We start from the raw sequence: 21,268 nt of genomic DNA, 5'->3' as shown, positions 1-21,268 counted from the left end.
ATTTCTTTTCTACTCTATTGTGTCACCACCCTCTTGCATTCCATGCGAGTATACTACATGGTCTAATTGGGAAGTTGATCAAACTCATCGAAGTTGTTTAGTTCTATAGTTTATGTAATTGTTGCTACAACAATTATAAGACCAATGATAGTGAATAGACTGGTTAGGCTAACAGGCTTCAAGGGTTCCGGTTAACCGAACGCATGTCGTTGGGTCCCTCTACGTTTGAAAAACGTAGAGAGAGGTTCACTAGTTTAGTTGTTATTTGTTATGATTCACTAAGGATCCAAGACCGAGATGTTGGAACCGGTTTTTGGTTTAGGGAAGCTATGTAGTTTTTGGAGTAAGAAAGAAGCATGCAAAGTGCAAACTTTTCAAGGAAGAAGAGAAGATTAGAGAGTATGTGTTAACTTCCAGATCTGGTGTGTCTTGCCTGACTGAGTTGTATTCCTTTTATAAGGAAAGGAATGTAAGCCTTTTGTCCGATGGGTAAACTAGTTAACCTCTTGTTTGGTAGAGGGCTGACCCTTTTATGCGCGGGAGGTTATTGAGTTGTGGTTAACAATATATAATAATATATTTTCTGAGCATATCCCCTCTTTTACGGCTGAGGGATAATGTAAACAGTGATGTGACACGTTACTGTTACGTGCTTTTACTGTTCACGTACTTGTTCTCCTTATTTGGGCGGGAAAAAGAACCTTTTAACCCTTTTAGCGTTAATGTGTGAGAATCATTTTACCAGACTTTGGGCTACCCGCGTCATAAGCCTCCCCAAGTCAGAGGTTTTTGGGAAGTATGCTCAAAGGCGTCTGACTTTTGCACACATTTTTTTATTGCTTAAAGGCTTCAAGGCTTTGAACGGTTTGGTTGTTTTTTTGAATTATTGACAAGACAGTTGATGTGATTGATTGGGTGGTTTCTGCAAATAGCAGTTCCCAATAACTGCTTATTAATTACAACTACTTATTTTCTTTAGTTTTTCTTTTAAACTTCCTCATTATTCTCCATTTTTATCAAGTTCCCTTCGATCTTTCACCAGGTTAGTTCAAATCTGTCCATTTTCTTTCGAAATTATGGGTGCCCGTAAGGATTTATCGGTGATTTATTCCCGATTAACCCAAGAGGAAGTCGAATCGTTTTTCCTCGATTGGGGTATAGGTTTAGAGTTTAAACCAGTGGCTCCGGCGGAAGACGCTTCGATCGATCGTTGTCCGGCCGGGTCGATTGCTCTTTATTGTCGCCACTTCGAGTTCTCTACTCCCCGTCATCCTTTTTCGATCTTTGTTTTGAATGTGTTAGAATATTATCGTGTATCCTTTGGTCAGATTCACCCGTTGGGCTTGCTAGGGTTTTGCATTTTGATGTTTTATGTAGGGCTTTAGGGTTTGATCCGTCGTTGTTGTCACACCCCGACTTAGGGCCTAGGCGTATGACCAATAATTGGTACCTGTTTTGTAAATACATCAGAGTTGCGGGTTATTTTAGCGGAAGACTTTGGTTGAATAGAATATTAATTTATTTGAAAACTTCTCGGATAATAAATACCCGGTGTTTGATTTATAAAGCTTGTGGAAATACCGTTTGTAATATATTAAAAACTGAGCCATCATTACCTTGCGAGCATCTAACTCCATGAATGTCTTGCTACCTGTACTAATCTGTATTCCCTAAAATGTGGGGAAAAATACGTCAGCTATATGCTGGTGAACACGTATGACTCTATAAAACATTTGAATGACGATTATAATACAAACGTAGTTTTCTTGACAATCTCAGTGGAAGCATTTCTACTTCCAGTATATGTACCACTGCCCTGACTAGAGAACTGGTCATGACCGTTGCAGCCCGTGACTTCATTGCCTTTGATTGATTGATTGATTGGGCTTTAACAGTTATGTTTGGATCCAGACACATGCGTATTCGGTCTGAGTTGATATTATTCTCTACTTTGTATTATAACGTTTTAGAGATTTCATTATCTCATATAGACATTGATTGACTCGTTAAGACAAACACCCGTTCGTCTCATTGAGTATAAATATGTTTTGAATGATTAAAAAGGTTGACGTATTCACGTTATAAAAGGTTTGAACGTATTCACCTGTGATTGTCTGTTCTGAATGATATGGTGATTTCGTTTGAAACCTTGACTGTGAATGAATGATTGATTGACTGACTGATTGATTGATTGACCTATAATAAAGTAGGTATATAAATATCCGGATCGTCTCTTGATCCGACTATAGACCTTTAGTCTGGTTTAAATATCTTTAAACCTTGATTGATCATTTGTTTGAATAAAATATTTAGACCCGTAGTCTTTCTGTTTATTTATCAAATCATATGATGAGTTTCTTCTTTATGAAGAAACATCTATAATCTGTTTCTTCTTCAAGAAGAAACATTCATTGACTGCTATGCATGTAAAATCTTATGTGTCTTACACATGAAGAAACAATGTTTTAACTATATTTTTTGTATACGAATACTATGTTTCTTAATCGTGAAGAAACTATATTTCCTTATGAATGTAAAACTCATGTTTCTTTATTGTAAATAAACACTATTATAATCCTTTGTATGTTTAAAGCTTATGTAAACATAATTATGATCAAGGTTTGGGCTATACCCCTGACTATGGTCTAAGCCATATAATAATAATAATAATAATAATAATAATAATAATAATAATAATAATAAAAATAATAATAATACCATAATGACTTAGGTCAGAACCCTTACCTTACACGGGTATTCGAAGTTAGATACCTAAGTTCGTACGAGCAATACTTCTACTCTATGTCGTGTACTGGTGCTTAGATTGTCAGAACTTCGGGGCTAAGCACGAACTTCGAGGTTGGCACGCAAAATGAGGCAACATATGGTGGCCATCGTGATGTGCACGTACTTCGAGATAGATTGTCGGGTGGCACACACTTCAAGAAACACGTCGAGTATTTGCACGGATTACGAGGTAATGATTGTCGGGTCGGCACGGAAACCGAGGTAGTGAGAGAGTAATTCTAGAGAGAGAATCTAGAGAGAGAGTGGAGAGGTGTGTGGGGAATGAGCTCGTGGCCTCCCCTTTTATAGCGAATTTTGGACTCCATCGCGATACGCGATGGAGTCTTCCATGTGGCCATCGCGTAGCGCGATGCCACCACTTATGCATGACTGCCACGTGTCCTACCCTACTGCCACGTGTCACCTGAGTGTGACACGTGTCCCTGGGTCATCACGGTCCATCGCGATACGCGATGGCCGTCTTCTTGGACTCATCGCGTAGCGCGATGGGTCATCGTATATTATTTTTCACTTTTAGTCCCTTGCCTTTGATAGCTTGTCATTTCTAGTCTGATTCTCGTTGTCCAAAAATACTAAGGCGGCTCGCGGCGATGCGAGCGTGTGAAGTGCAAAGTGCGCCATCAAAGCGCCACATTGCGCCCATCGCCCAATGCCCTTCGCCCGAGCGCGTGCGCGTCGGGTGCTTCGCACCCTCTGCTAGGACCACTGGGTGCTTACTAGGCATATAAGAATATTAATATGGAAAATCTCTTCCTTATAAAGAGCTTCCATTTGTTTACCACTTTCCATGTGGGATGAGTTTTAACTTTCTTATTTATGCCCATGTGGAATGCTTCCACTTTCTTACATCTTTCAATGTGGGATGGAATTTCCTTATTCCATATCTTTAACATTAGATATTTTATTTCTTTATAGAATGATCTTGTTTAAATTTTCCCAACACTTATTTTAGGTAATAATTTTGATCCTTCAACTTTACTTAGTTGTCAACTTTGGATCGAAATTTTGGGGATGTTACAGCTGTTGGGTTTTCGCCGTTTCTTCCGTCTAGCGAAGAACGGTGATTTGTATACCTTTGAGCATACTCAAGTTGACACTTGTCTAATCTCTTCCACGGTTACGGCCCTTGGTACCTGGAAGGATCGTCTTTTCTTCGTTTCCGATTCTATTGTTCCTTTTAAACTTGTTTGGAGACAGCCCGAGGCCGTTTTGAATGAGCCGGAGCCCTCTGATTCGGAGTTGGGCGAGCTGTTTTTGAAGTCTGTTAGGAAGTTTCCGCCACGGCTTCGTCCCTTTCCTGAACATCTTCTCATTTTGTTAGGACTTAGCAAGTTGTGGGATAAGCTTAATCGTGATCCTGTGCTTATAAGAAATGATAAGGGTATGCATTTGCTTATTTTGCATTGTTTTGTTTCCATCATATGTTTATTGACAATTTTCCTTTGTTTTTGTAGCCATGTATGCCTTAGATTTTGTGAAGAGTGATGATACTTCTAATGTTGTGTTTGGAGATGTTGCGGCTACCGTTGGTGAGAGTGCTGTTGTTCGAGGAGCGGAGCATAGGTTCGAAGGTTCTGGCTATGTGGGTGTTCCAAACGTTCAGGGCTTCACCAAGTCTAGTGCTCCCAAGGTCTCTACCCACCGTTCTAATCGACGTTTGTTGAAGTCCTATGGTCCATCGTCTCCACATGAGCCTGTAGATGTTAGTGATGATGTTGAGGTTGCTGTGGATCAGGGTCCGAGTGTTGAGGCGGAGAAAGAGCAAAGTTCGGTTGTGGCTAAGAAGAGGAAGTCTGTTGGTAAAAAGGTTGCGGCATCCACTGTTCAAGGGTTGGGTGGAGGCGAGATTTATGTTCCTGACTGGAACGTTAAGGTTAATGATAGCTTTAAGGATCCAGAGGTTTGTTCTGAAGTGTTGGCTAACTTTGCTCCCCCTGGAGTTCGTAATACCATATCTGAGATGGACGGTGATGCCATGCTTTCAAGGTTGATTCTTAGCTCTTGCAACCTTTCTGCCCTTTTAGCTTAGGGCGTCACTCACTTTCGGAAAGGGATGCAAGAGTATGAGGAATTCTCCAAGAAAAAGGAAAGGATGAAGGCTTCCAAGGCTGCGATGAAGAAGGATGTCGATGGTTTTTCTAAAAAGGAGGAGGATTGGGTGAAGAAGATTGATGAACTTTTCCATAATCATGAGATTGAGACTGCATGGTTTAAGAAAAAAGATGGAAGCTGATAGAGTTCAGCTGGAAGCCGACAGGGAAGCTTTGGAGGTTCAGAAGAAAGCCTTTGCTATGGAGAAAGATGGTTTGAAGGCTTCGATCACCCAAGCTGCCAATTATAACCGATGGCTGATCGAGCATGGGTTTCATCAGGTTGTGACTTACCTAATTCACTCATCCGAATTTAACTCCGTTTTCGGTGGTGTTTACACAAAGTTGCTGCATTATGGCAAACACTTGTGTTTAGTTGCTGGTATTAAATCTGGTCAAACCTTGGATTAGTTGCCTATGTTCAACCCTGAAGCTTCCAAGATTTTTTCAAATTTTGTTCATGCTATGGAGAGGTTTACATACCCCTACGTGGGTGACGTTTCTTCTTGCTTTGGGAAACCCATTTCCGTTTTGCAGGGTATAAAACCAGCTGGGCTTGATGAGAAGGTTTGTTCCGAGGTGCTTGAGTCTTTATCCAAGAAACGTGCTCGCTCGGGTGATAGCGAAGAGACTATATCCAGAGATACTGGTTGGTCTCATGCTGGCAGCCTCGAAAGTTCAACGGTTGGTGGTGACTTGAAGGCGAGGAAATCCAAGAAAGGCAAGAGTGGTGGTGCTAGTAATTCAAAACCTGTTTCTAATGTTTGAATAATTAATTCGTAGCTATCTTAGCACTTTTAAACAATGTGATGTACTGTCACACCCCGACCAAAGGCGGAACATGCCGGGGTGCAACGTGATTGGACAAATACACAAGACACTAATTAAAGTGACAATATTTATTAAACTCATTTTATTCCAACAAATCAATAACAACACATCTCGTTCATATAAAACAAATAGCAATCATATTGTTTGTTTTACTAATACCCTAATAGTCTTTGTAACGTTTTCCGTCAAGCACTCGAGTCAACAATAGTCAAACCTGTAACATTTCATAAAATAAAGTTTGTCAACACAAAGGTTGGTGAGCAATTCATAAGTTTGAGCATATAAATATATAGTAATAAAAGCCACAAAACTTGTATACAAAAACAATAAATAAAAGCAACAATTTGGATAAATTGACAATCGCTAATAGAAGTACGTTGACGCCACCTAGCTACAAGGGGTTACCAAGTAGTCTAGGATTTAATAGAATATCGTTAATTGCATTACGTTAACGACACCGTGCTATAAGAGAATACCAGATAGATCACGGATTTACAGACTTCCCCCATGACTGAAAGCGATAAACACATAGACATATAGCATAGAACACCAAATCAAGCAAGTATTTAAGTAATGAATACAATCACATTTTTGGGTTTAAGATTCAAGTAAATAAAGCATTTAGTTTGATAAGTATGAAATGTCACCCCAAAACGGAAGATGGAAAAAGGGGTATGAAAGTACTCACCTCGATTGATGAATCGATGAATAAATAGATAAATAAATAAAGCTCGAACGGTAAACGAAAAGATCCGACTTGAAACGATAAACACCTTAGCTAAAATAAATAATGTAATATATATTAATGAACTTGAAACCATAAAGAAATTATATTGGAAACAATGAACGATGGGGTTCGGTTGTAAATCGGATTACCGGTTAATTTGTTAATGATTAGGGACTCGTACTTAATTGATAGATTAAAATAAAATACTATTATTTTATTGGCCCTTTAAATAACTAAAACAATATCAAAATAGAAACAAGACGGGTTTTAAATCAAGAGTTCGGTTTTCATAAAATGAATTGATAATAACGTTTAGAATAATATCATTAATGATAAGATAGTAATGATAATAATAATGCTAAAAGATATGTTGGATATATATATATATACATATATATATAAGATAATGATGTTAATAATAATAACAATAATTATTTTTAATAATACTAATATAGTTTAATAATTATAACAATAATTATTATTAATAATACTAATATTAATAGTTATAGAATAAAATCTTGGTATTAAATTTTAAGGTGTTGTTGATAAAAATAGTAATAATAATAAGTAATATTTATAGTAAATAATGATACCTACCCGATGTTGGTTCGATTTTTAAACGAGTTCTCAAAATAACTATATTAATATTATTGCTAGTAGTAAATGATAAAATATGATTTTTAAATAATTAATAATAATATGACTTTTAATAATATTAATAACCACTTTAATATTTATAATAATGATAATAATAACATTAATGATGGATACATATATTAGTAAGTTTAACATAATAATACTAATAATAACCGAGATTTGTTAAGTGTAAAAATAACATTAAAACCGGTCTAAGATGAGACCCGAACCCGAGACCTCTAGTTTAACAATTTATGTACAAACTCAACCGAAACTAAGGTAAACAATTGTTAATAAAACCCATAAGAAAACTTGATATATCTATTACCCGATCATTCATCTTTTACCCAATTCAAAACAACTCAATACCCAAATCAACCCGTTTCAAATAATATAACCCACAATATAACCGATTTTTAACGGTTTAAATCTGACAATCTCTATACGAAAATAACAATACCAAAACTCGAATTAACTTTACCTATTATATGTTCACTAGTCGAAACTGCCGGAGAGAGGGAGAGAGGCGGCTGAGAGAGAGAGAGAGCCGAAGAGAGAGAGAGAGTGAGAGAGACGAGAGAGATAGCGAGATAGAGAGAGAGAGAGAGAGAGAGAGAAGAGAGTTAGACTGAGCCGAGAGAGAGAGTAGAGACGGAGTGAGCTGAGGCAGTGCGTGGCGGTACACCGGTGGCCGGTTTTCCAGTCACCGGAAAATCGTGTATGGAAAGAGAGCTTGCCGGAAAATCGTGGAGGGGAAAGGGAGTGGTGGTGGTGGCTGCGGGTGGTGGTTTGCGGACCAGAGGGAAGGAAGGGACGGCCGGAGGTGGTGGTGCGGGTGTGGTGGTGTTGGTCGGAATTTGGAAAAGAAGATGGGGGGTGCGGCTGGGTGAGGATGGAGATGATGTTAAGGCTAGGGTTTGGTGAGTAGCCGGAGGTCGAATTCGCCGGTGCCGAAAAAAGGTTCGCCGGAAATCGGCCATGGGGGGGGGGTGGCGGCTGGAAGAGTTTATATTATGAGTTAGGGTTTGTTTCTTTTATAGGTAGGTTATAAATGTTACGTTTTTGGCCCCTCAAGTTTGGTATTTAGTTATAATTGGTTTAAAACTTGTATAACTTTAAAGAAATCCACTTTAGTCCCTTACGTTTACTTAACCGAGCTTATAAATTATAAATAATTGTATTTGACAAACCTCGCACACGCTAGAGTTATATTAACAATGGTTTGATAATTTGACGGTTCGGATTTACAAGCTTAACCACCATTACGAAGTATAACTTATTAAAATAAAACTCTAAAGAAATCGACATGTTACAAAATGATTACCAAATGAATATAACCGAGACCCGAAATTGACGAATGTCACAGTATCCCCAACTTTTTTGGAAATTTCGTCCCGAAATTAAAATAAACTCAAAGAAAAAGTAATTATTAATGAATATTGTCTTTAGTAAGATACTTGCATAACCAAAATTTTAAGCAAAAGAATAATGTCAAATCTTAGCATGACTCGAAAAACGCTACAAATGAGAAACATGATAAAGGCACTTATATATAGGAAGTACCAGCGTCGTATCCACCATTCCCTTATCATAACTCGTGTTTCTATCGTCTTTCCGCTATCATCCTCGGAACTGAGTTATCACACACAAATGTACTTACTATGACTTCCATACGGGGATTTCGATAACTAAGTGTGCACCCAAAATTATTTAGATCGTCGTATGGTCCACACGGTTCGTCCATTGTGTGGTTTAAGGAAACATATCTATTTTGAAATATTTAACATAGATGTGTAAGTAAATTTGTTGAATTTTACCAATATTGGCAAAACAGTACTAGCGGTTGAAAATTTCGGGATTGACTTTTTAATAAGTAGGAAAATGGGGTACATAATCGAAGCAACAAAATTCGACGGTATAAATCGAGGTGATAACAACAGTTCAGTTGAAATAAGTACAGACGATCGATTAAATAACTAAAAAAAATTATTTAAGGGTAACAATGTGAAATGAGTTTTTGAAGTCAAAAGTCATCAAGATAATTGTCAAGTCTATAAATCGAGGCATTAAATAATACCGCTAAATGAAATCCGATAAGTGAAACGAGAATCCAACGAGTGAAAATGAGAAACCCGATGGTGAGTACATGAGGTAGGGATAAACAACGTTACAATTAACAATAATGCCGTACAATGAGTTTCATACGTGAACAAACTTGAGGTTATAAGTATTTGAAGATATGATTACTTGAAATGTAACAACATGAGAAATGAGGTGAGTTTTCTTTGGGGTGACGCATACGTGCATCAATATAAATAAAATAGTATTTAGTTAACCAAAACAATCGATGAAATGTGATAAAACGTGAATACGGCCACTATTGTAAAACCATTTATATAATCGTCATTATAATAACGGGTTCTAATAGCGCCAAAACTTGTAGACAGCCACACATAGGCCGTTAATAGATTAGATAAAATGATATAGAATAATGTATAGAATTGTGTTTCCATAAAGCTCAAATATGAATAACATAGTCATGGAAATATCGTTTAAAAGATAAACAAAATTTGTAGCGAAATTGAGGTTATGAAAATATTACACAAATTGTTATTGAATAGTTTGAATTCGTTCTTGAATAATCATAACATCAAAATGAAATCTCATGTGCATAAAGTTACCATCGAAACATCTTATCAAATGAAAATAAAACCGCAATAATTGTGAGACTCTAATAAATGACATAATATGTAAATCGCGTGTTATATGGTCATCGAAAATATAAAAATAACATCGACGGTGAAATCTCAAGTAAAGTCGTTTTATTGTTTCCAAGAAATGTACATAATAACAAGCACCGCGGTAACGCATTGCTAGGGAAAATATTTAAATCATTATTGAATGTAAATCTTGTAACCAAATTTGTTAAAGGAGTTTGTTTACATAAAGTTATTGTGATAAAAATAAATTATATAAAGTGATGATGCTTGCGATAATAAGAGGTAATAGTTTGCGTAAATCATTATTGAACAAAATTCAGGTCATAATATGAAGCATAAAGTATTTATAAACGCATCTCAGAAGATTTGTAAAGCCATGGTCATTGAGTTTATGCAAGATGGTGAAAGTTAAAATTTGTTACTAAATAAATCCCGCATTCAATATTCAAAATGAGACCTCGAATTTATAAGGTCTTTATGGGGTTTATCACCTTAGGTGACGACATTTATACCCTTGAAAACATCTCTATATTTGTTTAATAACCTTTGAATACAAATCCTCATTATAAAATTTGTTGTCATGACAATACCATATATATATATACATATATATATTTAGAGTTTATAATTTAAAAGTGATTATTTGAACACCTAAGGTTGTTATAAGTACACTAGTTGTATGTAGGTATACATATATATATATATATATATATATATATATAAATTTAAGGGTAAAACGAAGCTTGCGTGTGTATAGATAAGTTTTAGGCTTTGAATAGTGAATGGTTTGGGAATTTGGTGAAGAGTGAGTGTGTTTCGGTTGGCTTGCGTAGTTGGGCTTTTCTTAAGTTGGATTTATGAGGTTTGTTGAGTTTAGGTCGTTTGAGTGGTTTAGGCTTGGATGATTTGTATGAGTAATGGTTGGGCTATTTAGGTGAGGTTTTGCTTATTTGAGCTAGGGTTAAGTTGATGGGTTGGATAATTCGATCTTGGCTAGCTTGGGTTGAGATTCGGTTTATTCATGTATTTTGTAAGGAGTGTTTGGGGTTGTTACTTTTGATATCAAACTCCATGGTTGGATGGGAACGGTGTGGTGATAAGGTTTGGTGAATTTACCTAGCATGGGTCGAAGGATTTGAGTCATAGTTGGGTAAGCTTTGGTTATTATATGTTAAAGGCATTTTGTGGGAGTGTTTGTCGGTGTATTTAAAGTATTAGGATAGTAAGTTTGATAGGTTTTTGTGGCGTGGGAGTGTCGGTATTTAAGGCTTTTTGTTGGGTTAATGTTGTACATCTTGGATTTTGAATGGGGTTTGAGTTGGTGAGGGTATACTTTTGGATGTTTAGGATTTCGTTCATATTGAGGAAAGATTTGAGTGCTCAAGAAACTTTTGAAGTGGGAGGGTGGTTTGATTTAATATGGTAGTATGAGATGGGATACGGGTGTTTGGAAGCTCGTGGTTGCGTATAGGGAGATTTTTTTTACGAGTAATAAGTATTAATTTTGAAAATATCATAATTTTTAATTAATGTTTGAAACTTCCATGAAAATCTTGATAATTTAAAATTACAAGTTAATATATATATTATATAACCAGAATTTTTGAGATCCGAGCGTGTGAATCACACAAATTTTTTTTTTTAAAAGATTAAAATAACATTTATTATTATTATTATTATTATTATTATTATTATTATTATTATTTTTATTATTTTGCTTATTAGGAACTTTAAAATACGTAAATTGAATGTTAAAATTTGTTATGAGGTCTCAATATTAAATGTTGCATTTCGTTTTTGGGAATACAAAGTTGCGTAATGATTTTTTTTACCAAGTTCGTTATTTAATATCGTGTGATGAAGAATATCATGGTAAGTTAAAATGACCGGCATTGTAAATCGAGAAATCACGAGTAAACGATTTTTGGTCTATAAAGTAAAATTTCTATGAAGTTTTGCATGAGAGTTTCAAGAAAATTACAAGCTATAAGTTTGTGACTTTCTTGGAAGATCATGGCAAAACTATCATAAGAATTTTAAAACGCGGAAAATCGTATGATTTAAATTTTTTTATTTGCGAAATTTTATAATTAACTAAAGATAGCCTGATGAAAGTTGTTATGAAAATAAAATTGGGTAGTGAAAATTTTACCATGTGTATTATATAATATAGTATAATTAAAAAAATGTCGTGCAATGTTTAAATAATTAAAATTTTTGAAGTGATCGTCCAAAATAAACGGAACAGTTATAAAAATAAAATTTTTATAAAATTTTGTACGAGGACTTTAAAGACAATTTATAGTTTATACAATAGGAAAATTTACTTGAAAAGTTGATGTAGAATTTATCATAAAACCTTCTCAATATGATAAAATTTATATAATAAGATCTTTGTATGTAAATAGACTTAATAAAAATAAATGGCATATTAAAATCATTACGAACAGATCGAACCAGCTATATATATAGATACATATATTTTTAACTTATATCAAAGAGATCATAATGAACGAAACTTATAATAAAATCATTGTGAAATCAAAATGAGAAAATTGGTGTAAAACTTTACCATATAAAATCGAGATATAAAAGAATTATTAACAATAAATAAAAAAATTATAACATTTATAAATGAAGGCTTGTGATAAGGATTTATAACAAAATAAAGGGAAAATGGTTTAAATTCTCGAAATGTAATAATAATGTTTCAAGATTTAAAGGTGGAAAAATCGTGCATGAACCACCATGACCTGATATTCCGACACTAAAAACCTTTATTACAAAAAATACCATATTGGAATCTAAACGTGTGCACGTACAACCGCGTCTTTTTCATGTCTTCGACTCAAATAACGATTGTAGCAAAAATAATAAATCAGAATACAACGTCATGTCAAAACACTAGTCCACGAAATCACCGTAGTTCTATTGTTTTAACACCGAAAATTAGGATGGTTGGCGGAACGCTCGCATTCGAATACTTAAAGTGGTTATCTCATATAAGACAATCTTTAAGGAGATTTGAAACAACGGGATCCAAGTTAAGCTCGTGATCCATAAAACACAATAAAAACTAATGTTTTTGCGTCTTAAGGTAAGGATACCTTGGAATACTATGAAAGTGTGTGTATATGTATATTTATGATTTGATAAAATAAATAAGTATATAAATAAACAAGTGCATTGAACAATCAAGTAGGGTAAACACATATAGGCAACACGTATAAGGACCCTAAAGTAAAGACTATACTAGGTCGTTACGTCTAACCACATATCTTATAGTCTTGTGACTTTGATACCAATCTGTCACACCCAGACCAAAGGCGGAACATGCCGGGGTGCAACGTGATTGGACAAATACACAAGACACTAATTAAAGTGACAATATTTATTAAACTCATTTTATTCCAACAAATCAATAACAACACATCTCGTTCATATAAAACAAATAGCAATCATATTGTTCGTTTTACTAATACCCTAATAGTCTTGGTAACGTTTTCCGTCAAGCACTCGAGTCAACAATAGTCAAACCTGTAACATTTCATAAAATAAAGTTTGTCAACACAAAGGTTGGTGAGCAATTCATAAGTTTGAGCATATAAATATATAGTAATAAAAGCCACAAAACTTGTATACAAAAACAATAAATAAAAGCAACAATTTGGATAAATTGACAATCGCTAATAGAAGTACGTTAGCGCCACCTAGCTACAAGGAGTTACCAAGTAGTCTATGATTTAATAGAATATCGTTAATTGCATTACGTTAACGACACTGTGCTATAAGAGAATACCAGATAGATCACGGATTTATAGACTTCCCCCATGACTGAAAACGATAAACACATAGACATATAACATAGAACACCAAATCAAGCAAGTATTTAAGTAATGTATACAATCACGTTTTTGGGTTTAAGATTCAAGTAAATAAAGCATTTAGTTTGATTAGTATGAAATGTCACCCCAAAACGGAAGATGAAAAAAGGGGTATGAAAGTACTCACCTCGATTGATGAATCGATAAATAAATAGATAAATAAATGAAGCTCGAACGGTAAACGAACAGATCCGACTTGAAACGATAAACACCTTAGCTAAAATAAATAATGTAATATATATTAATGAACTTGAAACCATAAAGAAATTATATTGGAAACAATGAACGATGGGGTTCGGTTGTAAATCGGATTACCGGTTAATTTGTTAATGATTAGGGACTCGTACTTAATTGATAATTTAAAATAAAATACTATTATTTTATTGGCCCTTTAAATAACTAAACCAATATCAAAATAGAAACAAGACGGGTTTTAAATCAAGAGTTCGGTTTTCATAAAATGAATTGATAATACGTTTATAATAATATCATTAATGATAAGATAGTAATGATAATAATAATGCTAAAAGATATGTTGGATATATATATATATATATATATATAAGATAATGATGTTAATAATAATAACAATAATTATTTTTAATAATACTAATATAGTATAATAATTATAACAATAATTATTATTAATAATACTAATATTAATAGTTATAGAATAAAATCTTGGTATTAAATTTTAAGGTGTTGTTGATAAAAATAGTAATAATAATAAGTAATCTTTATAGTAAATAATGATACCATACCCGATGTTGGTTCGATTTTTAAACGAGTTCTCAAAATAACTATATTAATATTATTGCTAGTAGTAAATGATAAAATATGATTTTTAAATAGTTAATAATAATATGACTTTTAATAATATTAATAACCACTTTAATATTTATAATAATGATAATAATAATAACATTAATGATGGATACATATATTAGTAAGTTTAACATAATAATACTAATAATAACCGAGATTTGATAAGTGTAAAAATAACATTAAAACCGGTCTAAGATGAGACCCGAACCCTAGACCTCTAGTTTAACAATTTATGTACAAACTCAACCGAAACCAAGGTAAACAATTGTTAATAAAACCCATAAGAAAACTTGATATATCTATTACCCGATCATTCATCTTTTACCCGATTCAAAACAACTCAATACCCAAATCAACCTGTTTCAAATAATATAACCCACAATATAACCGATTTTTAACGGTTTAAATCTGACAATCTCTATACAAAAATAACAATACCAAAACTCGAATTAACTTTACCTATTATATGTTCACGAGTCGAAACTGCCGGAGAGAGGGAGAGAGGCGGCTGGGAGAGAGAGAGAGAGCCTAAGAGAGATAGCGAGATAGAGAAAGAGAGAAGAGAGTTAGACTGAGCCGAGAGAGAGAGTAGAGACGGAGAGAGCTGAGGCAGTGCGTGGCGGTACACCGGTGGCCGGTTTTCCAGTCACCGGAAAATCGTGGAGGGGAAGGGAGTGGTGGTGGTGGCTGCGGGTGGTGGTTTGCGGACCGGGAAGGAAGGGACGGCCGGAGGTGGTGGTGCGGGTGTGGTGGTGTTGGCCGGAATTTGGAGAAGAAGATAGGGGTGCGGCTGGGTGAGGATGGAGATGATGTTAAGGCTAGGGTTTGGTGAGTAGCCGGAGGTCGAAGTCGCCGTAGCCGAAAAAAAGGGTCGCTGGAAATCGGCCATGGGGGGGTGGCGGCTGGAAGAGTTTATATTATGAGTTAGGGTTTGTTTCTTTTATAGGTAGGTTATAAATGTTATGTTTTTGGCCCCTCAAGTTTGGTATTTAGTTATAATTTGTTTAAAACTTGTATAACTTTAAAGAAATCCACTTTAGTCCCTAACGTTTACTTAACCGAGCTTATAAATTATAAATAACTGTATTTGACAAACCTCGCACACGCTAGAGTTATATTAACAATGGTTTGATAATTTGACGGTTCGGATTTACAAGCTTAACCACCATTACGAAGTATAACTTATTAAAATAAAACTCAAAAGAAATCGACATGTTACAAAATGATTACCAAATGAATATAACCGAGACCCGAAATTGACGAATGTCACATGTACTTTAAATAATTTAGGATTTGCATGTAACCCTTAAGGTTTCTGCTTTATGGTTGTTGTTGGCCTTGTTTGGCCGTTTGAACACTTTTATGGGAATCCTTGTGATTTCCTTGTTTAGCCTAGATGGCTATTATAGATGATGCTAGTTATGGCCGTTAGAGGCTTCTTTATGAATCCTAGTGTTTGATGTTTTGTATTTTTATTGCTTGTCTTGTTTGTTTGTTGTGTTTTTTAGCTAATTTTCCTTAAGAAGCTTTAGTGCTGCAGTCACTTTGGCTTCAAGGCTTCATTAGGTAAAAAGAACATGTTGTCTATCCTTTATATCATAACTTAGTGTATTTGTTTCATAAACTTTTTCAAAGTTTAAGGAACGAATTGATGTAGGCTGTTCAAACCCGTCTATGAGACAAGTTTTGTTTGAAAAAAAAAATTCTAAGTTTCATAGAGTTGGATTGATATAGGAAATCACCCCTTATATAGGTTCATTAAACCCTTGAACCTATTGAGCGATGTGTCCTGGGAGCTCATCCCCTTACATGGCCCTTGCCATGGAGTTTCTTGCTAGGTTCTCAACCTGATTATATGATAGTAAAGACAAGTTATGATAAAAACTTCATAATTCATTCAAGAGCTTTTTGTTTACAAAAAGGAGAGTTATACATCTCTTAAAATACATTTTAAGTTCTTGACTAGGCATGGGACCTTTTAAGGGTTTTGCCGTTCCAGTGTCTGGGAAGCTTTTTGCCTTCTGCGTCGGCCAGTTTGTAGGATCCACCTTTGTGAACTTTAAGGATTGTATATGGTCCTTCCCACTTTGGGCTGAGTTTTCCTTGGTTTTCTTTTTTCCTGGCCTCATTGTTTCGGAGTACAAGATCTCCTGGCCTGAAACGTTCATGTTTCACTCTTGCATTGTAATAAGCTTCCATTTTTTGCTTGTACTTAGCCTCTTGTACTGCCGCTTGGTCTCGAATTTCTTCAAGGAGTTGCAAATTCAACATGGTCACAACTCTGACTTTTGAGTGTTCTTTGAGTCACAACTCCGACTTCTGCTGGGATTACAGCTTCCGACCCGAACACTAAGCTGTAAGGTGTTCGTTTGTGACTTGTTTTTTCGGCCATTCTTATTGCCCATAGAACATTTGGGAGTTCTTCAAGCCGGTTGTTGTTATTTTTTCTCAGCCTTGCTTTGATTCCTTCCACAATGGTTCTGTTTATTCTTTCAACTTGGCCATTGGATTGTGGGTATGCAACTGAGCTGAACACTTGGGTGATTCTGAATTCCTTGCACCATGTGCTAAAAGGCTTCTCGGCAAATTGCTTCCCATTATCCGTGACCAACACTCCTGGCAGCCCATAGCGACAAATGATGCTTTCCCATACAAAGTCGATGACTTGTTTGCCCGTTATTTTTTCAAGTGGTTTGACTTCAGGCCACTTGGTGAAGTAGTCAACGGCTACTAACAAAAATTTTACCCCACCCTTGGCTGGTGGGAATGGACCAACGATATCCATTCCCCACTTGTGGAATGGCCAAGCCAAGGAGATGGGAACTAGATCGTGTTTAGGGATTTTGGGAATCGGTGCATGAATTTGACAAGTTTCACATTTCTTAAGTTGTTCTGTTGCATCTCAGTGCATTGTGGGTTAGAAGTATCCGAGGTTCATCAGTTTTGCAACCACCATTATTGGCCCAAAATGAGCTCCACATATCCCCTCGTGAACCTCTTTGATCAGATATTGACTTTGTTTAGGGCTCACACATCTTAGTAGTGGTGCAAGGTAAGCTTTTTTATAAAGGGTTTCTCCTTGCAACACATACTGTCGGGACTTGATTCGAACCCTTTCAGCCTCTGTCTGGTCTAGAGGTAACTCACCATTTTTGAGGAACTTTTCTACGGGAGTCATCCAATTGGGACCTTCTTCATTGATTACATTTTGAACCTCCAATTCTTGAATTGAGGGAGTTTTTAACACTTCTACCAATACTTTCTTGGTGAGGTGTGCAAATGTGAGGGATGAAAGTTTGCTCAGGGCATTGGCTCTTTTGTTTTGTGATCTTGGGACTTGCTTGATAGTGCAATATTGAAACGTGTTCATCAATTCTTTTGCCTTTTCACGGTACTTCTTCATGTTGGGCTCTTTTGCTACATAGTTATCATTGACTTGACTTGAAACAAGCAACGAGTCTGTGAAGACTTGTAGTTTTTGGATCTTCATCTCTTTGGCAATTTTTAGACCATCGATCAATGCTTCATATTTAGATTCGTTGGTGGTGGTCTGAAATTCAAGTCAGAGAGCATATGTGAATTCTAACCCTTCGGGGTTGATTAAAATGAGCCCAGCCCTTGACCCTTCAATGCTGGAATCTCCATCGGTAAAAATCTTCCATTCTTCAAGGTCAGAAGGTTCAGTGGCAGTTGTATGTATTTCAGGAATGACTTGCTTCGGGATTTCTACTATGAAATCTGCCAAGACTTGGGCTTTGACAGCTTTTCTTGGGACATAGGTGATGTTATGTTCACCTAGCTCCACAGCCCATTTGGCCAATCGGCCTGAATTTTCTGGTTTTTCAAGCACACTCTTGATGGTTTGGTCAGTGACCACTTGTATAGGGTGTGCTTGAAAGTACCTTCGAAGCCTTCTGGCAGTTAGAATCAAAGCCATAGCAAGTTTTTCCAAAGGAGGATATTTGATATCTGCCAGTTTTAACGTTTTACTAAAGAAATAAACGGGTACCTGAACTTTGTTTCGTTTGATGGTTAGGACCGCGCTTAATGCTTCTTCAGCTACTGAGAGATAGACAGAGATTAATTCTCCTGTTTCTGGGGATGCAATAGCTGGATGTGAAGCCAGGTGTTGCTTCATTTGATTGAAGGCTTCTTCCGCTTCTTCCGTCCACCTTAAGTCTTTTTTATTGGTGCAACCCTTTAGTGTTTTGAAGAAAGGTAGGGATTTCTCAGCGAGCTTGGAGGTGAAACGTTTCAAGGCTGCAAGCCTTCCATTCAGACTTTCCACTTCTTTTTTACTTTGTGGAGATTTAGTTTCAAGAACAGCCCTGACTTCGTTGGGATTGGATTTTATGCTTTTACATCCAGGTTTTTGCTAATTTGGCTGGAAAATGCTTTGTCAATCAAACGTTGATAGGTTGCTCCGACATTTCATAGGGCAAAAAGCATCTTTTGATAACAAAAAAAAACCCTTGTCCGTGTGGAATGCGGTTTTTTTTTCGTCTTCCACTTTCATGAGAATTTGATGATAACCCCTGTAAGCGTCAAGAAAACACTTGAAGGGATGGCTGGTTAAAGAGTCAACCTTGAGGTCTATCTCGGGTAAGGGATAGCAATCTTTCGGGCATGCTTTGTTCAAGTCTTTGAAGTCGATGCATATTCTCCAAGACTTTCCGGGATTTCGAACCATAACTGGATTAGCAACCGAAGACTGATATTTGACCTCACGTAAGATTCCAGCTAGGACAAGCTTTTCAACCTCTTGGCATGCTGCCAAGCTTCGTTCAGGAGCTAGGCTCCGCTTCTTTTGGATAACAGGCTTGAATCGGGGGGTATTTTTAGCTCATGCTCTGCAATGCTCCGAGGGATGCCCGTCATGTCTTCTGGGCACCAAGCAAAGACATCGTTATAGTGTATCAACAGTTTCTCAATGTGTGAGAGAGTTTCTTTGGAAAGGCTTGTGTTTACCCGTCCTTTTGTTCAGGATACTTTAGGTTTATGATCAAGCCTTGTTCGTCGTCTTCGTTTCTTGAACTTTCCCCTTCGACCGTGTAAACCTCTTGGGTGGGTTGAAGGGTTGCAATTCCCTTATCAGTGGGAAACTTTACGGCACCTTGACCAACCGAGACAGCCATGTTGAACGCACATTGTCCTGGCCTTCCTATGATTACATCATAGTTGGAAGGTATGTTGATAACCACAAAAGTGAGTGGTTTCGTTTTCTTCATCTAGCCTTTACTAAAACAGACATCAAGGGTTAGTTGGCCCAGAGGCTTCAAGGGTATATCGGCGATACCTTTTATAGATGACCCGGAAGGTTGAAGCCTTGAACGTTCTTCCTTTACTTAGACAGTTGAAGAACCTTTCATACATGATCTTTGTGGCCGCCTCTGTGTCAATGTAGGCTTTGCTTGTTTTGAGTGTTCCCACGTTAGCTTCTACCACCAAAGGGTTTGAGAGTAAGTCACCTTGAGACGGTGGGAAGCAGACGCATTGAAGCTCCCAAGCCTCCAAGCGTTGTCGTTTTTGGGGAATACCTTGGTTTATATTCACCATATTCACTTCTTTGCTTTTTCTTTCGGCCATCTTGTCCTTGACCCCTTTACCAAATGGGCCAATTCTCCGGACTTGACAGCTTCCTCAATTCTTCTCTTGAGTTGAAAGCAATCGTTGGTGTGGTGACCTTTTTCTTCGTGGAACTCACAGAACTGGGTGGAGTTTTCGTTTTTCTTGCTTTTGGGCAAGGGTCGAGGAGGTCGGAAGTTGTGTTTCACTTCTTCAGTGACAAGGATTTCCTGAGGGGTTTTGGTTAGAGCTGTGAAGTTCACAGTCTTTTCCCTGCTTGGAAGGTTCCGAATTTCAGGCCTTCGTTGATCTGAGCTCCGTGGATGTCTATCATTGGGACTGAAATTTCCTCTCTTTCGGTTGGGGATGTTGTCTCGCCAACTAGGAGCTCTTTTTCTTTGTTCTTTGAAATCAACGGCCTCTTCTCCTCGGATATGAGCCTCAGCTCGTTCGAGAGCTTCTTCAAGGGTTTTAGGTAGGCACTTGTTAAAGTCCCTTGTGAGGTATTTGGAGGTGATGGCGTTCATGAAGCTTGCCACCCTCATTTTCTCGTCGGCCCCTACATATGACAACCCTTCCTTCTTATATCTTTCGATGAATTCTCGAAGGTTTTCATCATCTTTTTGTTTTATCTGGAAAATTACTGTGGCATCCTTGACGTGCCTCCTTTGTTGTGAAAAGTTGGCCAAGAATCCTTTGCTCAGATCATCGAAGCTTCGAACACTTTGGGCAGGAAGGTCGTTGAACCATATCCTGGCTGATCTGACAAGTGTTTGCATGAACATTAAACAATATTCAGCGTGGGACCACTTTTCGATTCTGGCAGCACCGATAAAGATCTGGAGGTGGTCTTCGGGATCCTCGGTCCCATCATATGTCTTTATATGGGATGGCATTTTGATTTTCGTTTGAGAGTCATAATCGGCGATTTATTGAGAGAAACAAGATAGGTTATCGGGCTTATAGGGCTTTGCAAGGTCTTCTTCTACCCTTGTAGCAAGATTATGACTTGTTGCTCCATGGTGAGTACTCAGCGCTTGGTTGATGAGCTGGGTCCAAGGGAAGGTTCCATCATTTGAGCCATCATCTGAGGCATGAGGTTAAAGCCTTGAAGGCTTTCAGTAGTTGCTGCTATTTGGTTTGTTCCCATTGGGGTGCTCATTGCTGCACTCCGAGCCAAGG

The sequence above is a fragment of the Bidens hawaiensis genome, unplaced genomic scaffold (genome assembly GCF_021521415.1).
Source record: "Bidens hawaiensis isolate Kalapana, Puna unplaced genomic scaffold, B.hawaiensis_p1.1 tig00027229_1, whole genome shotgun sequence".
Classification (NCBI taxonomy): Eukaryota; Viridiplantae; Streptophyta; class Magnoliopsida; order Asterales; family Asteraceae; genus Bidens; species Bidens hawaiensis.
This window is presented reverse-complemented; position numbering follows the sequence as displayed.